Source organism: Bison bison, unplaced genomic scaffold, assembly GCF_000754665.1.
Source record: "Bison bison bison isolate TAMUID 2011002044 unplaced genomic scaffold, Bison_UMD1.0 scf7180017864181, whole genome shotgun sequence".
Taxonomy (NCBI): Eukaryota; Metazoa; Chordata; class Mammalia; order Artiodactyla; family Bovidae; genus Bison; species Bison bison.
The window spans coordinates 1,061,340-1,065,914 of NW_011494753.1; the positions used below are offsets into that span (position 1 = coordinate 1,061,340).

Sequence of the window (4,575 nt, forward strand, 5' to 3'; positions counted from 1 at the left end):
TTACTGAGACATAGGGGCACATTCCCTCTTCTGTCCCTGGGCCAGCAGGCAGGCAGGACATGACTAGAGGGGGCAGGCTGCAGGCACACGAAGGATGCTTGTTTGGCTGGGAGCCCCTGCTATGCTACAGGAGGGGCCTCTTAGATGGCTGGGGCAGGCTGGGGATGCTGGGATCAGGGATCCCACCCTAACCTCTTCCCAGCTAGAATGCTGTCCCTCTATGTTCCTGTTGAAATAAGTTTTCCGAGGGGGCTCCATATGGAGGACTTGAAGCATCATCATTCCTGGAGGGATCACCTTCAGGAATGGCCAGCATGGGGCATGTGTTCAAGAACACACAGAGGAGAGACTTCCCTGGTGGTCGAGTGGTTAGGACTTTGTGCTTCCACTGCAGGGGGTGTGGGTTCCATTCCTGGTTGGGGAACTTAGATCCCACATGCTGTACAGTGAGGCCAAAAAAAAAGAAAAAAAAATTTTTTTTAAAGAGAACACACAGAGGAAATCCATGGAGCACTGAAGTCCTTGGTGAAGCTAGAAGCAGACTCTAGAAGGGGAGGTCCACAAGGACTTCCTTTGTAAACACCTACTATGTGTTAGAGAAGCTTCCCTGATGGCTCAGTGGTAAAAGAACTTCCCTGCAATGCAGCAGATGCATAGCTTCCCAGCTGGTACAGTAGTTAAGAATCTGCCTGCCAATGCAGGAGATGAAAGAGACGCAGGTTCGATCCCTGGGTTGAGAAGATCCCCTGGAGGAGGAAATGACAATGCACTCCAGTATTCTTGCCTGGAACATTCCATGGACAGAGGAGCCTCGTGGGCTATAGTCCATGGGCTTGCCAGAGCCAAGAGTCGGACATGAATGAGTGACTGAGCACGCACTATGTATTAGGCTCTTTCATATATATCACCAAATATGATTTCCACAACAACCCAGCAAAGAAGGCGATAGCTTCCTAAGTTTGAAACAGGGAAAGAGTCTCAGAAACAGTTAGATGATTCCCTGGAGTAATAATTGACTGTAGTAGAAACCGGTTACAGAGGGACCACTTCCCAGGCTGAAACATGAATGACCTCATTTAACTACATCGTCACAATGTGGAACCGGTCACCAGAGTTAAGTGCAACTATATATATATATAAAGATATATATATATATACACACATATAGTGTGTGTGTGTGTGTGAGTGCTGACTCTACATCAGGAGTGATTTCCTTTTAGCAACTTCATAGGATAGGTGAGAAGAATATAGGTTTCAAAATCAAATGATCTCTGTTTGGAAGACCAGCTCTCCTACCCTGAATTAACCTTGAGTAATTCAAGTTGCTTTTCTGATCGTAAATTTCCTCATCAGGAAAATGGGGATGGTAATCCTTACTCTGGGAATTAAATGACAGCATGTAGAAAATGCTTAGCATACAATAAGTGCCCAACAAATGGAACGACTTTCAAGTATGGCTTCTCCTGGGATTTTATGAATGTGAGAACAAAAGCTCAAAAAGGCATCTGGATGAAATTAAGGTCATCTGACCAGAGGCAGAGCAGGAACTAAATGCTGATCTATCAGACACAGACCTCGGGGCTCCTTCTCCCGTGTGGACACAGGATAATTGATTTTCACAGGACTGCTCCCCAGTCATCAAGAACCATCAAGCTTTTTGATCGTAAGAAGCACAGAACACACTTGAGGAATATTTCCTTCCAAAACAAGTCAAATAGTTGAAAACGTTGCCATGTTTGATGTTTTAATGCGAACTTCAGTTATCTAAAAAATTCACTGACATGGACCAATTCCAGAGCCTCTGATGCCAAAATTCAGAACCTTTCCGGTCTTTCTCCACATCAGGACTTATTATAGCATTAGCCTCAGAGTCTTGGAACCTTGCCAATTTTATAAACACTGTTCTCTCTATTGTGGCTGGACAGGATAATTTAGGGACATTTTCCTTGATACCATTTCATTTTCCACTTACATCGTAGAAATACTGTCGAATCTAAATGACACTACACAAACCACCTTAGACTGCAGCTTTTGAGTCTGTGCTGTGATGGTGTGGCCTGGTAGTGTAAATATTTGTTGGAGAAAGATTAACAAGCAGGGCATTATATTCAGAATGGCTGCCTTTTTCATTAACCCTGTAAGAAAATACACCGGAGTGATAGCTAGTCCTCTAAATCACAACTTTCAAGCAGTTAATAGAACATTTATTTTCAGGCTAATTCAGGTTCGTACTGCTTTTAAAACCCTTTCTTTTACCATAACCTTGTCTATCTAAAATGTACATCTTAATGATCTAATGGCTGAAAATTTGCAGTAAATTTCCAAACATATTTGGGTGCAGAGATACATTATACTTCAGGCATTTGTTACTTGAATGGCGTTCAGAAATATTAAACACAACTGGAAAAAAAAAGTGGGAAATTAATCACTTGGAATAAGAATATATTAAAGATTATACAGCATCAACTGACAGCTTACTCACAATATCTCTTTCGGATAAATGTGAAGTCATAGCTTCTAGAATAGATTTCCAGGGTAAGTTTGCACTTGACAATTTTCCTTCTTCTCGTGTGTCCTCAAAGCTACTACATGTCTTAGGTTGAGCCATCCCTGAAAATGTAGCTGTAATCCAAATTCAGTTTGTAAATCACATCAAAGGCCTTGGATGTTGGACTTTCTGATGTCCTAAATCCACTGTGCAGCTTTGCAGAGACCACAGATCAGGTCATTACAGTTCATCTCAAGTGGTGGATTAAGGAGAAGGAGGGAAAGGACAGGAGACTCAAGGCATCGAACCCCTAATTGACTGGATCCACACTTCATGGAAAGGAGTAAGATTGCATCCTAGACAATGATTTTCTGACTGGATTCTGGGGAGGCTCAGCTAAACCCCCATGGTGATGAAGAAGACGCTGCAAGTTAATGCAGAAGTGGACTAACATGAAAACAGACTGGAGACCCTGCCTGGGACTTCATTTCTGGATCCAAAGCCACACGATGACCTTACTGAGCATCTAGTGAGAAGGTGGATCACCTTGGTCTTTCCTGACAGGTTTTCCTTTCCAGAACGTTCCTTTTGGGCCAAGAGACGATTATAAAATTCAGTTCCCTAATGCGTTCTGCCTCCCACCCCCTCAAATCACCCAGACACATTCTCCACTTTTACAGTGACGTGGGGAAAAAAAAATCTGAAACTCTGTATGAGGCTGCAGATGAGGACAAAATCAGAGGGAGCCTTGACATTTTAGACAGGCTGCCGCCAACAGAACTTTCCCCAGAAAGTTACATCTAATATGACCTTCATCAGCTACACTGAGAAGGATCTGTTCCAGGTTACTGTCAGCCACAAGAAGGGACTGAATTTTAAGCAATGAACTTAAGGAGAACAAATTTCCAACTTTGATTCAGTTTCAACTCAGACTCCCTAAACCCCTCCTTGGAGAAGAGCCGAGGACCCCGAAGGGAGAGGGTACAGCTCGAGGGAGTGACGGTGCTTGGAACACAGCCCAGCGCTCTTCCAGGCTTTACAGACCCGAGCCCCGCAGCCGAACACGGACTGCTGCAACGCAGAGCCGGCGCGGCTCCCACCCCGGCCGCCCCAAGCTGCTGCTACCTGCCGGCGCCGTCCGGCCTCCCCTGTCCATCCAGGCGCACTCAGGGCGCCGTGCCACCGGAAGGGGTCCCGGCCCCGGGTGGCCCTGCGGGTCTCCTCGAGGCGGCGGATCTCCTCCAGCAGATCCTCTGCGCGCGGCCGGCCGGCTGGCTCCGTGGCCGGGGACCACCCCTCTTCCCCACCGTGCCCCACGCGACGCCCCGGTCCCCCGACCGCGCTGCGCTCCGGCCCCGCAGGGACCCGGGATGCGCCCGCAGTGCTTACCTGGCGAGGCAGTCCGGTGCGCTCGCTGCGGCGCGTGCTGGTCGGTGGCGCGGGGGGCGCTGCCCAGGCCGGGCTGGGCGGGCTGCGGCTGAGTCAGCGCCCCGGCGGCGCGGGCGAGACCCGGCCAGCCGCCGAGAGGGGGCTCTGAGCGGAGCGGCGGCCGTCCTGGCATTTTAAAGGCGAGGCAGCTGGATGCTGTTCAAGCGGAAACGCAGGAAGAAACTTCAGCCCCTGGGGCAGAGTAGAGCGTGGGCCGCGCGGAGGGGGCCCGGGAGCCCCTTGCCGGCGCACACACCAGCCTAGGCTTTTCTGATACGCTCTTCACAAGCTCTCCCTTCAGATTTTTCCTTTATGGGAAAGCGAACACCTCTCTCAGGGCATCCTCCTTCCTGCATTATGCTTTTTAGTGAGACCAACGTTTGCATCAAAGTTAGGAGCAAGACCAGGAGGCCAGCTGGAAAGTCTGGTGAATGCAATTAGACAAGAAAAGGAAAAGGGGGTTAAAACATTGAAGTTGTGCATTTGTAAACAAGCCAGAAATGGGAGGGGGAGCCTTTTAAATACTGGGAGGTAGGAGAAAAACAGTGACTATATGCAGTAGAAGTGATTGTCTAACTGAAAAATCTGAACTGAAGACTGAATGAAATAGACGCCTTTTCCAAGGAACTGGCCGATTACAAAGTAAAGATACCAAATTA

At 48.0% G+C, this 4,575-nt stretch overlaps 1 long non-coding RNA gene across 1 annotated transcript in view; it reads right to left on the reverse strand.

Annotated features, from left to right (window-relative positions):
* LOC104990912 overlaps positions 1–3,986 on the reverse strand; it is a 46,658-nt gene extending 42,672 nt beyond the window's left edge. Inside the window, exon 1 of the long non-coding RNA XR_825552.1 lies at positions 3,878–3,986. This is a non-coding gene — a long non-coding RNA (uncharacterized LOC104990912). The remainder of the gene's footprint in view (positions 1–3,877) is intronic.
* Between the last annotated feature and the right edge of the window lie 589 nt (positions 3,987–4,575).